This window comes from Neopsephotus bourkii, unplaced genomic scaffold (genome assembly GCF_033783945.1).
Source record: "Neopsephotus bourkii isolate Nb327-2 ecotype Australia unplaced genomic scaffold, CSIRO-AGI_Nbou_v1 NB_1655, whole genome shotgun sequence".
Lineage (NCBI taxonomy): Eukaryota > Metazoa > Chordata > Aves > Psittaciformes > Psittacidae > Neopsephotus > Neopsephotus bourkii.
This window is the reverse complement of record NW_026902129.1, coordinates 1,646,542-1,660,585: the sequence shown is the minus strand read 5'-3', so window position 1 is coordinate 1,660,585 and position 14,044 is coordinate 1,646,542. Positions and strand designations below refer to the sequence as shown.

Below are 14,044 nucleotides of genomic sequence, written 5' to 3'. Positions count from 1 at the left end.
GAATTAACAAAGAACAGAGCATGTGATCAGACTCATTTTCTTAGAGAATGTGACTAAAACAGTTCCAGAAGCCTGTTTTGATCCCCTGGAGCCTTGTAAATGCAATGTCAACAGCCAGGGAAGGAGAAGCATTACACCCAAGTCACATCATTACAGGCACAAATTCAGCTGGCATCTTCTGCAGCACTATACATAAAGCTGAATGCAGGCTTTGTGAAAATGCAGTTGTCCTTAGCAGGAGGACTTTGATTTGCTGCAGGCATTTGTTTGAAGGGGACTAGCTAAACATAGCTTTGTGTTTTAAGATAGCTGGTACAGTTAGTATAGTAGATGCTAGATAATAAGTAGATATAGTGGTGTCCTTCTTCAATTACAAAACTATTTCTTGTACTGTTATTTTTATGGCCTTCATAAAACTCTTACATCAAAACTGAACTTCAGTTTGTTTCCTTTCCTTCAAGAGATTACATAAAGATTTGCACAACTGTCACATTAACCTCATTACACACACTTTTATGATGAGTAACTTTCTTCCCTGAAGACTGTTTTATATAATAAGCATCAATTACAAGGGGTAGCTGATACATGGCAGCACCTGCTTTGGCTCTGTTACCTAAGTTACGATTTGATACATTTGAAGGGACAGGAATAATTCAATTCTGTAAGCTACCTGCACAGTATTAAGAACTACAGCTAATATGCTTTGACCAGAGTAATTCCAGAAAGGCAAAATATTGTGTCATTCACTTACTGAACAACTGATGGCAATTTAGTTATGGAGGGATCACTGATGCTGTACTAAACAAGTAACTCCCAACTTTTTTTTCTAATTGAAGAAACTAATACCTGCACTGCTCTCTCCACTTAGTATTATCTCTCACCTCCAGAAATATTAGCTGCAAGTTCTTATCGTATTCTGAAATGAAAATTTATAGTAATTATTTGACAGTAGCACCAGCTTCTAATGCTAGTTTGAATATTCTCCAATGTTGTTAATTCCCACAAAGTGATTCACAGCTCTGTTGCCTTGCATGACCTACAGAAATGTTCAGCTTTCAAGAAAAAACACAGGACCAAGAATATTAGCAAGTGACAACCCAGGAAGGTCCACCTGAACGTGAGGAAGAACTTTACTGTGGGGGTGACTGAGCACTGGAAAAGGTTGCCCAGAGAAGCTGGGGAGTCTTCTGCGCTTGAGATAGTCAGGAGCCCTCTGGACACAACCCTGAGCAATGTGCTTGAACTAGATGACCCCTTCCCACCTCTGTGATGGGTGGTCCCACCACCATTCTGTGATTTCCTGTCCACAGGGACTATCAAGCAATATAATCTCATCTGTTATTTTATAAAAATAATAAATCACTATTTCCTTCAGTTACTTCATTCCTTATTGAGTCCACTCATTTCAGTTTGGTTAACAACAGCAAAACTGTACTTGAGAATGTATTGTTTAAAAATGACCAGCACAGCCTAGCACAGTGCATGCAAAATATCTGGAAGACACCTCAGGAATGACTCAGATATTCCTGCAACAAAAGCGTTCCTGGAAGCGGAGGGAGGCAACTCCAGGCAAGCTGAGTCTAACCCTCCCAACAGCTGCTTTTAATTACAATATTCAAACCAGATCAGCAGAAACACCCCATGACCCAGAAATAGATAGGATACATGAGGACATCAGATGGGATACATGATGCCAGCTGTTTTAACAACTGGAGAGTAAGGACGTTTTTTAGGTTAGATCAGCATTTTTGTAATAAGTGTCATTCTGTGCCTTGAGTTTGACCCTGTTTTCATTACAGTTTTAATGTGCAACATCTGTCCAGCTCTGCATGAAGTAACATCAGTATTTTATTAAGGTAGAACTAATATTTCAAATATTAAATAATCACCATAAATTTTAAGTGATAGCCTAAAGAAGAAATTGAACCAAAATATTAAAATCTATCTTAGAAATGTCTAGCCTCATGAGACAATGAAACAGGCAGCCTGAGCCTCAACCTCAGAGCAAGTTAGAAACTCTTTCACAGGAAGTCCTTAGCTTTCTCCTGAAAATAATCCTTTGACATAAACCTGTTTCACTGGGAATCCGGATTCATAGCTTCCCGTGACTTTAACAAGCAGTTAAACCACATTCAAGGTGTTGTAAGAACGCTTCTTTCCAAAGCTTTCTAGTGCACACTATAAAAGAAGGTGCTTGTCTCTCCCACACCCACAAAACAAATTTACTAAGGTGACTACACACCTACTAAGTAAAGGGTAGAAAACTGACTTAAGTTCTATCTCTCAGCAGCAACAAATTTGCTCTGGCAAAAGACCTACATTTCCCAGCTTCTTGAGACAGGTATCTCAAACTGTAACCATATCCAGGTATTGAAACTTGAAGAGACAACCAACAAACTCTTCAAGTGACCAAGGCAGCATCCACTCTATAAATCGCACGATGCTGCTATAAAGAACAGTGGTCCCCACATACTTGCACTCTTAAAACATCATCACAACTGAGATCCCTCCAACAGGAAGTCACTAAATCACTAGCGAACAGTAAACAAGTTGACTTTACAGAAGTCTCTCCAAGGCTCCAGAAGGCCCTAGTGCCAGCTTCTGGGCACAGCGATGAACAACGCAGCAGCTTCTGAAGTGCGAATAGATAACGTATTCCATATGTCTTAAGTCATCATTTCAGCACTTTGTTACCAAAAAGCCTCTGGCATCCTGCAAGAAGACTTCTGGGGAAGCGCTTCCATAAAGAAATTTCTTGAAACCCATATGGGAGCAAGTAAGAAAACCTTGACAAACTGAACAGCAGAAATAGTCTGGAACAAAATCAAGGTCTTAAGATTTTAAACCTTGCAGTGTACTGAGAAAAAATGAAGCAGCTACATCACTGTCTACATAAAGAGCTGACAAAACACAAATCCCACCTGTGCGTGCCTGCAAGGCTGATAAAAACTGAACCAGCCACATCCTGACTGGTACTCCATATCTTCCTTCTAATAGCAATGGTGCTTGCAGCAGCCAGGTGGCAAAGCAGTTCAGAAGTTACTCTAGACAAAAAATAACCTATACTGGTTTTGGACAGAAACCTGGATAGCTAAACAAGCTTGCTAGCACAAGAGGCAGACCAGAAAAACACAAAGCTGAGGAAATCTGCGAAGTTGAACTTCAGCACCTGCAGCCTATAAACACTGTGGAACAACAATGCAAGGAAGGTTTCTCAACCGTAATACAGCACCTCTTGAAGATTCCTCACTTTTTCTAAGTTACATAATGGTTATTGCAGGACATTTGGAAGAATTCTAGATACTTGCAATGGTTTGTCTGGAAAAGTGGCAAACTCAAGCACAGCATCTCAGTTAACACCAGCAACAAGCTTGTTTTCACAGTTCAATTGACTGAAGTTACACTGTGAAGTAATTATGGTAATACACACATTTACGTGAGAATCTAGAACACTTTCTGCTTCCTTAGGGTCACTGTGTGGCTGGCGCCCTATCTCAGTCTGTTCTAATCACTGAGGGAACTTGGATTTCTGAGACTGATGGTGTTGGAGTGTTGCCTTAACATAAAATGGAAGAGTCATGTCTTTCTCTTAGATTAAGCTTCTAAACACAGAGGTCTGTAATCTACCATATTAACAGGAGGTATTAATTTTGTATCAATTCAACATTATACACCATGAGGAGAGAATTAACAGTAATGGCAGTCATGGTAAAAGGAATAAACAATTACATGTCACCATCCTGTCAAAACTATGCAGGGCAAAGACTTGCATAGACTCAGAGGCAAGAGACTTGCATGGATTCAGAGGCAAGACAGACAAACAGGTGGTATGGTCCTACAGCCCATTTTCTAGCATAAACAAAACTAAGAAGGAATGAAAGGCTAAAACAGAAGAGGGGGACATCTGCAGAAGAGGCTCCCATACCAAATACCCATAATCAAGTCCCCTAACAAAAGTCAGGAATGTTCCGTTCACGGGAGATGCTACTATGGAATTTTACTCAGCATTTGATATAGAACAAACAGACTCTCTTCCTCCCCTTTCATAAAATATAAAAGGCAATGCATAGCCTACAAGGATGACTTTCAGTAACACAGGATCAACAACTCGGGGTCTTAAGTTAGTGCTCTTCAACTAAGGACTAAGGGAGAAGTGCTTCAAGAATACATTTAAGCTAGTGGCACCTAAGACATACAAGCTACAGCCATTTTCACCCTGCATGTCAAGTTCAAGAAAGCACATTTGGAAGTTAACTTATCAGTGAAAAGTCAGGCATCGCTCACACCTGCACAGAGCTGCTGCTTACAGCTACTCAGTAAAGCAACAAAAATGGAGTTCCCTCGAAGGCACTACGCCAGAGCTTGCAGCACTCATTTTGCATTATTAGCCAGTCATATCGTATTACAGTGAAAACACACATGAACACCCTTAAATTCTCCCAAGGTATTAACAGACAGAATGAACACAAAAGCCTTGAGTAAAGCTCCTATGAAATTCCTGACATAGAAAATGTTAAAGCTTTCAAATGAAGCATTTTTGAGGCAGGACCACCTTCTTCTGTGTAGTCAGTGCCCAGCTGGCTGAAAGTTCAACAAAAGCAGAGCAGAAATACCAAAATACACTATCCTTCACATTCTATTAAGTGGCTCCTAGCAATGAAAGATGCAGGGAACAAGTGCTCCAGCAGGTGCATGCACATCTATATCAAAGGCTGCAGCACAAATGGTGCAACGACCCAGCACCGGACGTCAGCAAGAGAAATCAAGAAGCAGGTAGAACCAAATTCTCCATTTCCTCTTCACAAACACAGGCAAGCGATCTCTCTCCCCACAGGCAGACTGCATCAAGACACCAGCCAAAAGGATCCTCATAAAACAGGAGCATGTTGGATTTTGCATTTCAAAAAATTCCTTTTTATTCCTCTAAAGAATCATCCAGCTGTAGCAAATAAATTTCATTAGTGAAATCTCACTTGGCAAAGTAAGTTACTTCATTCATTTTATGACTTTGCCATCTGTTTTACCACCCAATTACAAAAGCATAAGTACTCTTTTGTAGTATTACTGCAAGAGCATTACTTTTGTAGCCATATTTTGTTGTGGTAACTTGTCCTCTTGTTTACATTCTATGCAGTGCAAAATCCTAGTAACTTTTTTCTGTTTTATTCAGGGAAAGAGGATTTCGCATGCATGATTCATTGAATGAGACTGGTTTGCAAATACACAAAGGCTTCTAATTAACCTTTTGAGTAGGTGATTCAAGGACACAAGCTGTTATAGACCTGATGTTGCATTGTAATACAGCATTCATGAAGTTGAAACACTGGTTAGTCTGTTTCCTCCCCATTTTTAGATGCTGTTTATTCTAAAACTATTAGAGCTGTGATCTGAAACTGGTAGAGTCAACCAAGTTTTACCTGAAAGACCCATCTGGGCAATTAATTGTCTTTCAGTTCAATATATGCTTGCCAATCATATGATACATGGTAGAGTTTCATGGGTATTTCACATATTATAGGCATGAAACAGAAACATAAAACATCTAGAAATAGATGGCATTCAGTTAGTGAACTTCGTATGAAATTATTACTATTCAGGTCAATTTATCAATTTCCACATTCAGTGCCAGTGGTGGTTTTGATCTTGCCCTGCTTAAACTACAGATCAGACTTTTCTGGCAGTACCAGAGAAGGCATTTCCAAGTTAAATGCTTTCAAGTTGTAAAGTAGAAACTTCTAAAACCTGCTTATTGTTCCTATTTGATTTATTATAGCTGCTATCACGCACACGGTAATCCAGAACACTGCAGAGCTGTGAAATGATTTACAAGAAGGTAATTGTATGAATTCTAAGTTTTAGCAGAACAAGCTATCTAAAAAATGATTTTTACACAGAAACAAGCATAATGTTCATTCTAGGCTATCTGGGTAACCAAGTGAAGTAGCTGTCAAACTTCGATAGACAACCTAAAAATTAGTTTTGTAATTCTTGTTACTGGAAAAGGCACTGATAAGGACAGTATACTATTGCACATCACTAAATGGATCTCAAGCGCGTTTCTCTTCCTATGGCCAGAAGCAAAAGCAAAAGCTAAAAGCATTTCAGAGGTATTCACAGGGCAAATCTGGTTTATTTTAAAGGTTAGTCTCCCAGGGAAGAACTACTATAAAAATCCATGGTGAAATCTGATATCTTTCTCAACATTTAATTGATTTAAGTCTACACATGTCACAATGCTAAACACTACAAAGTGTCAGCTGTATTCCTTTCTGTACACATGACCTTTTAAATTCCAGTAAGAAGTATATGACCTAATACCTTTCCCATGTTGCACGGTGTAACATAGGATTTCCTCTGTCCTACAAAACCTTCACTACTGCTGACTTACGAAAACATTTTATTTCCAGCCACTTACATGCTTTCAATTCATCCGCCGTACTTCTAATAGCATCAGTTACCCGGAGTCAGAAGTTTATTTTACAGGGGTTTTTTACTTGAGGGATTTACTCCTTTTACCTTAACACACACATAGTCCAAGTCCTGCATAAAGCCTGGAAAAGTTAAGTGTTGTTAAAACCCATTCCTGTTGTTCACAGACAATGGTCAGCATGAAAGACCTTAGTCTGTTGAGAAACAGAAATCATGTTCCTGAAAAATCTCTCCTTCAAACTACTGACAATTCAAGAACAGCTGTGCCATCCTGACTGGGTTAGTTATGAATATTCCAGTATCTTATCACATTGTATATCACAATAGTTTATTAATTTTGGCTTTTAAATCCTAGTATTTGGCTACAAGATTGTTTCCGCTTCAGTTTTTCTTCCCAGGAGTATTTTTCCCCTGTATCTGTAAAAGTCTTATTTCCCGAGGCTGCAGTAAAACCTATTAGAATGATTACAATATAAAATCTTGCTCCTCAAGCAATAATAGATGATTTTCTTGAAATTTTCCAAATGACACTTAACATCACTAGAACTAACTTGCTTTCGCAATGCTTTTCAAAATACTCCAGCCTGATGAATCTCATTTCAATCATACATGTTACATACATGGTCTCAGTTCTAACTCACACATCTTGCAGAGAAGAGTGTTTTTGTTATATTGTTTCATTCCTCTATCCACTTTGACTGCAAGAGCTATAAAACTCAACCTTTGCAAGACAGAAAACATGACAGATACAGGTTAACTTTAATTTCATTTTAAGAAAAGGATGCTCTTCTAGTAGAAAAGTTGAACATGTGCCAAACCAAGTTACCTAAAAGATTAACTTTCCCAATAAGATCCAATGAGGAACTTTAAAGAGACAAGACAGCGAACAAACGCCTCAAAATAAAAATCCAGACATTCTAAGGTTTTTTTTGAATGAATCCAAACCCAAACATTTTACTCTTTGGTTCTTGGGCAAAGAGGAGTTGAGAAATTCCAGCAGCTGCACTATAGAATCTTTATTTTATGTGTAATTGTAACCGTGAACCCATCAGTAAAACAAATAACAACATGCCCCAAGTTAGTGACGGGAGCCAGTTGCAGGAGAGTACACATAGAGGCTTTCCTAAAATATTTTGTGGATCAGCTACTGGCCTCTTGAAGAACACCGTCAATCTCCAAATGACAGCCTCCTTAGCTCTGAGCACAGGAAATGCTAGTTGGCAATGGGAGTCTTTAACAAAGCACAGGGATGCTAAAGATATGCAATATATATTGGTCAAAAGTATTTTCCTTCACAGCAGTACCGTAAGGATGAAAAGTTGAGATCAAGACTTAAAATCCAAGTTGTTATCAAAACAAGATGCAAGAAAGAGGACTGGGACAGAGCTCTATTTAAGATTTATAATTTAACTCCTCTAAGCCCAGGCAGCAACAGCTCCTGCTTAACCCTTACACAACACTGAAACAATTTCCTCACAGAAAGAATGCTGCCCCTGGAAAACCCACTTGATTAACTTGACCCTTTTTAATATTTCTGAAACAAAGGCACCCACTGTTTTCTGAACTAACTGTTCTAAAAACAGTCCTTTAAGTTACACTATACACTAAAACAAAACAAGACTGATGCAAACCAAATTAATAGTTCAGAATAGCAGCTTTCTTATTGTTGTTTTTTTTTTTTTAATCACAGCCTTTCAATTTTTCATTATTGTTGTTAGCACAGTCTTCATTAAGCAGGGATAAACAATCAAGTACTAGCATTTTAAACATCTCACATTAGTGGGTATCTTCCCACAGGGGTACTCCAGCATGTTGCAGACTGTGCTGAATTTCATTATTAAAGTTACATGTAACCATCTCTTCTTCCTTGCAACACTAACCATTTACTAACATTGTAGAGGATGAATTCCCTCAACAGAAAACAGTTTCTGATATTTAGTCCAACACATCTACTCTTTAAATTCTGAATTACAATGGAATGCATAGAGAAGGAGTCTAGAGTGAAGTGTTCTCCTTGTAGGTTAAGTTTTCTTGGTTTATTATACACTATTTCCAGTGCATACGAATGAACTGACATCTCAAAGCCACCATGCCTGAAGATAGCAGGCAAAAAATACACAACCTGGAGCATGAAGGAAAGATGCTGTAACAAACTGCGCCCATACAGACCAGCGCTGAGTCACTGACTTCACAATGTGAGCTGTATCAATGTAAAACAAATTTCATGCCTGTTTTCAAATCAGTGACAGCTTCAAAAAGGTCAACGTATAAAAAGAGAATTCAAATTGCAACAAGGTGTGCTGAGCTGTAAGTCACTAAGACACTGCAATGAACTAATTTGGATATTGTTCAATATAAATGTTGACCTTACAGAAACCAGTTGTTAAGAGTGTGTGATTTGAAGTGTTATATCTTAAAGCACGGGAGTTCTGAGGATCAGAATGAAGCTTTATTCTCATATTACACCACAAAGGTGGAATTAATTTAAGTGGCTAAGTGTGTAAAAATTTTATAATTAGTGGTATCATGCCAAAATAGCTCTTCCACACAATAACCACTTTAACTCAGTACCTGATTTTGCTTATTTTGATCTCCACAGGTAACAGTGGGAGACAGTTAAGAATGAGCTTCTACCAGCTGTGCTTTGAGTAGGGCCACTGTGTCCATCTACCGTAACTGTATTTTTCATTACATCTCCTCCTTTGTGTTCTCACACCTCTCCGTCTCCATTTTTCTCCCCTCTACGCACAGCATGGGTACTTCAGTGCTATCAAACCATGGCCTAACCTCACCTGTCAAGGGTGGGTTTTGTGACTGACACGGCATGCTTGCAGAGGGTCACATTAACATTGCTTTCCTGTCTGTATAATTGCTTTTATTTTGAGGTCTGAGATAAAATCCCATTGGGAAAAATGTTGCTGGAATTTTCTACTTCTACGCTAAAAGCCCTTTCTGGAAACAGCACAGCTATACCAACAAGACTACACTGTTCAAATGACAGATCAGCTCTACCCTGAACTGTCTCATGGGCCTGAATGGGTGTCCCAGCAAAGAGAAGGACCTGTCTGGAAAAATTCCATGTTTACTGCACTCTGTTTAATGTTGATGGAAACATTTCTGCCTGTTTATATGTGGGTGTTACACAAGCATTCTCAGACTGCTGGAGACAAGGATCGGAGTTACAGATCAAGTCTAACAGTGGCACAGGAGGGTATTAAGTTAGCATTGCGGAGAGTAAAATGAAACAGGTACCAAGGCCTGAATGCAGGGCTGATCCCTACTACCTACCTACCACGCGCAGATGCCAAGCTTCTTTGCAAAATCCCATTTTCAGTAATTTGCATGAATACTTGTTTGGTCATACAGTGTATTTATATGCCATTTTTAAATGAAACCTTGTGGGCCACTGCACCAGACACTCCCACACACTCGCATCAAATGATGTAAACTTACTGTTACAAACACAATACATTAAATGAACTGTACTGGTAGGAACTCAGTGTATACTGTAATCGCTCAGACTAAGGAGCCAGTATCACAAAATAAGCACCATCAATTCCACTAAAGTAATGATTGCAGAGTTACTATGCAACCAGCTCTTTATATGTCTTGTTTGTGCTACCTTCTTTGCATTCTTGGCTCCTCTCCCTATTAGCATTATAAACTGATTACAGCATAGCTCACTTTGAATTCTCTACTGTAACTATTTTTCATTAAAAATGTGTTCTCTTTGTGTTCTCTCACGTCTCCTACACAACTCTGTGTCTCTCTCTCTCCATTTTTCTCCCTCTGTGCACAGACTGGACACTTCAATGTTATCAGTCCATTGCCCTGAAGGTGCTGGGATTTTGAAAGATACAAAACTAAGCTGGAACAAAACACTATTAGTAAAGACTAAGCCACCTTCTAGGCAAAGGGAACCAGTTATAACATCGGGTAGTTCTAAAGCAGCATTACTTAGCCCGTAATACATTTCTTTCCAACTTGCTCCCACCCCTAAACCCAGTGCTGTTTTATCTGTAGGGATTTCAGAATTGGTTTTGCTGCTGTGTAGAGCTCCTAAGATTCAGAGTATAAGCCTAACCTGAAGGTACCACATCTCCCAAACAGATCTGACAAGCAGCTGTACCCACTGACAAATCCTTGGTTGGTAGGTGCTCACTCTGAGTCGCAATAGTTAGGAAAACAAAATGAGAAGCAAAACTGGCTTTAATACCTCCCTGGTCTGTTTGCAAGACACATTTGCTATAGTTAAAGTGACTCTTCAGTTCTGTACATCCAAAAGGACTATAAATAATTTCAGATTCTGCAGACAGTAAGAGTTACTAATAACATTTTAGAACTACCCTGAGAGCTGATTTAAGTACTGCAACAGACTAATAACATATAACCATTGCTTCCCTACTTAGTAATTTATAAAATATAAAACATTCTGCAGAACGTTCAGTGGCTGTACTGTAATTCTACCAACTGTTCTATTTTCTTGGTTCCTCACATGAATTCTTCATAAGGGAGGAAGGAGACTTAAAACAGTTGTCCCATAATTGTGTGTGTGATGTGGGCAGGCTATTATATGTTCACAAGAATGTTGTCACTAGCCTATTAAACTACCTTGTTCACTTAAAACAGGTTTCAATTTAGATGCAAAGTAACTTCAATAGCTTGGAGCCATTAGAAGTTTACTGGCAGCTGGCTGTAAGCACTCTCAAGGGGATGAGGAGTTCCCTGTTCAGAACACATGACATCACCAACTTACTCCCAGGACCACTGTACCCTATAGCACTTGCTAAGGCAGCAAAACAAACAAATCTAATCACAAAATTAAAAGATGTTTATCATATAACTATTTCTTCTTCAATTGTGAAACTGCAGGGAAAACAATGCTGTTGTCAGTGAGCCAAAACACAGTTGCCAAAACAACTTTTTACATAACAAGCCGCTGTGCCCACATTACTCTTTGATACCCAAGACTGCCATATAATAGTTCCTAACAGAGCAACATCCTTTACCTCAGTAATGATTTCCTTCCAAGGCAGACACACCTGAAATTTAACAGGAGTAAAAGCTTATCATAGACAGAACACCCCTCTTGCAAGGGTGATCCCTTGCAACAGGTATATGCAGGGATGCCAGTGCATGCCTTAAGTGAAGTTAACACAGCTGTCCTTACACAAGTCAGTTGGAATACCGAAGACACATGGACCACTGCAGGGTCTCCAACACCACTTAACAGTCATGTGCTCCTCCATGGTTGCTTTTAGCCAGCACTGCTTTATCCTCAGACACATCCCTCCCTGCCCCCCAGCCCCCCTCAGCCAGCTTACTATTTCTGTTGATTATATATATATATATATATATATATAGATACATGCCCATAGGTGACAGAATTCACAACAAACACACAGCTAGATGTTGTTCTAGTTTTCTCTTTCATGGCTAAAGATCCTCTCCTTAAGGTCTAAACAGAAACAATAAAGACAACATTATTTCAACATTGCCAGAGCATGTGCAACTCAAAATACTCCACATTAAAATTGTTACATTTTTTCCCTTCCTCAAACTCAGAACAAGTGAAGACCGAGCTCAAAGAATGTGCAATAACAAAGGAATAAGTTCTCTGTTTAGTATTACAGATCATTTAACTCCACAGCTGGCCTCTCATGCCAAAAAAGAGCTTTTTTTTGATCATTCTGTATATCACACTTATACAGAAAAATAATAAAAAAGGGAAACCCATCACCAGCACTGGCAATTCCTACAACTTCTGCCATTTGGAGGCTTCCTCAAACAACATTTGACAAGCTGTGTCACACACATAGACTGAAGGGTTTCAGCATCAGAGATTTACATATCAAACAGTGGTTCTTCATTCCATTAAGAATGCTCATGGTTTCCCAGGATTTAAATGTTGAGGTGCATGCTATTAGACGAATAAGTCAGCTGAAAAGGACTTTCCAGTTATAGAAAATAATCCAGTTACAATCACTTAATTGTCCTGATAACTGACAGAATAGCCAACATTTTCTGCCAGTCCATCCAGCTCCTCTCTTTTCATATTTTGATTGAAAAAGACTAAGAATGACTGACAGCTTTCTGTGCAGACCTCTCCATTACCTATCTCCAGACATCGAAATGCCAGCAGAGGTATGGATCACTTCAACTCATACAAGTCTAAAGGTTTGCACTGCAGAATGCAGTCTCTTTCCAATGAGAACTGGAAACACGAAGTTGAAACAAAACGTTAGGGTCATTTTGAGTTTGAAAATGAACATGTTGGCAGTCTTGCTGCCAGGACAGTTCAGGGATGCTACAAATCAGACAGGCAGATCATCCCTCTCCAGGTGACTCTTGAGATACATATGGCCCACTTAACATCTTCATTTTTAAACAGACTCAATTAAGGGGAAGGAGCTGAAGCTATCAGCTTCCATTTAAAAGAAACCCCAAAGCAAGCAGCAGATTATTTACCTAAGCCAATATGTGAGCACTGAAAGGCACCTTTTATTGGGCGAACTTAATAGGCGTACTTTGTACTTGTTCCTTTTGTTGTAGGCCAGGTCAAGCCATCGTTACTAGAAACGCCTTTTAGGGTGCACCACCACAGGCGAGAGCAGCGATTCAGCCTCATACAAACACCGCTCTTGCTCATCCCGACGCTGCACCGCGCACACAGGCGCACCGCGGCTCCGGCACACGAGCCCAGCCGGGGAGCAGAGCCCCGGCCCCTTTGTTCGGGCACCGGAGTCGCCGCGCTCCGCCCCCCTCAGGTGCGGGCGTTGGCCGCGGTCACCCCGCGCCCCGAGGACGGGGACGTCACACCTGCCCCATGCTCCCGCGGCCACGGAAGGCGGCCGGACCCCTCCGCAACCCCGGGGGCTCCGCCGCCCGCTCCCCTCAGCGCTGCCGCGGGCAACGTCAGGCCTTGGGCGGGACGCCCCCAAGGTCGACGCCCGTAACCTTCAGAGAGGGGACGGGTGGCGGCTGCCGGGCCCCCGTGGGAGGCTGCGGCCCGCGTCCGCCTCTCCCCACACCCCGGGGCTGGGCCGCCAGGCACAAACCGCCCGGCACAGGGGCAGCGGGGCGGCAGCCGCGCCTCAGCGCCGACCACCGGGGCTGAAGACAGCGGCGGGCGCGGGGGGACGCCAGCCCTCCCGGCAGCTCCCGCCGCACCGGAGCGCTCCCCCTGCGGCGGGCGGGGCGGGGTCGCCGCGCTCTCACCGCCCCATCCCCCGGTGGAGAGGCGCCAGGCGGCTCCTCGCTGCGCGGCCTGCCCACGTTCCCCCTCCAGCCCGGGTGCCGCCCGCAACTCACCTGCGGCAGGGCGGCGGCGGGCCGCGCTCCGGTGCCCGCTGGAGCAGCGACTGTGGCGGGCGGGGCCGGGCGGGGCGGCGCGGCCGAGGGGAGCCCTGGCACCGCCCCCGCGCGTACAGCCGGCGGCGCGCGGCGGCAGGGAAGGAGGGAGGGGGCGGGGCGCCGCAGAGGCACGCGCGTCACTGGGCGAGGCCCCGCCCACCGGCGCTGCGAGCGGAGGGGAGGGGGCGGGAGGCAGGGGTCGGGGCGGCGCAGGCGCAGTGGTTGCGTTCCCGGTCGCGCGCAGCGGGTGGGGGGTTGAGGG

At 42.1% G+C, this 14,044-nt stretch overlaps 1 protein-coding gene across 2 annotated transcripts in view; it reads right to left on the bottom strand.

Moving 5' to 3' along the window:
- RALA (RAS like proto-oncogene A) overlaps positions 1–13,824 on the bottom strand; it is a 29,676-nt gene extending 15,852 nt beyond the window's left edge. Inside the window, exon 1 of one of the 2 annotated variants that reach the window (XM_061375011.1) lies at positions 13,741–13,824. The gene's annotated coding sequence lies outside the window, so the exon portion shown is untranslated. Of the gene's footprint in view, positions 1–12,897; positions 13,041–13,740 lie in introns of those variants that run through there. The other variant, XM_061375010.1, reaches the window with a different exon arrangement.
- Between the last annotated feature and the right edge of the window lie 220 nt (positions 13,825–14,044).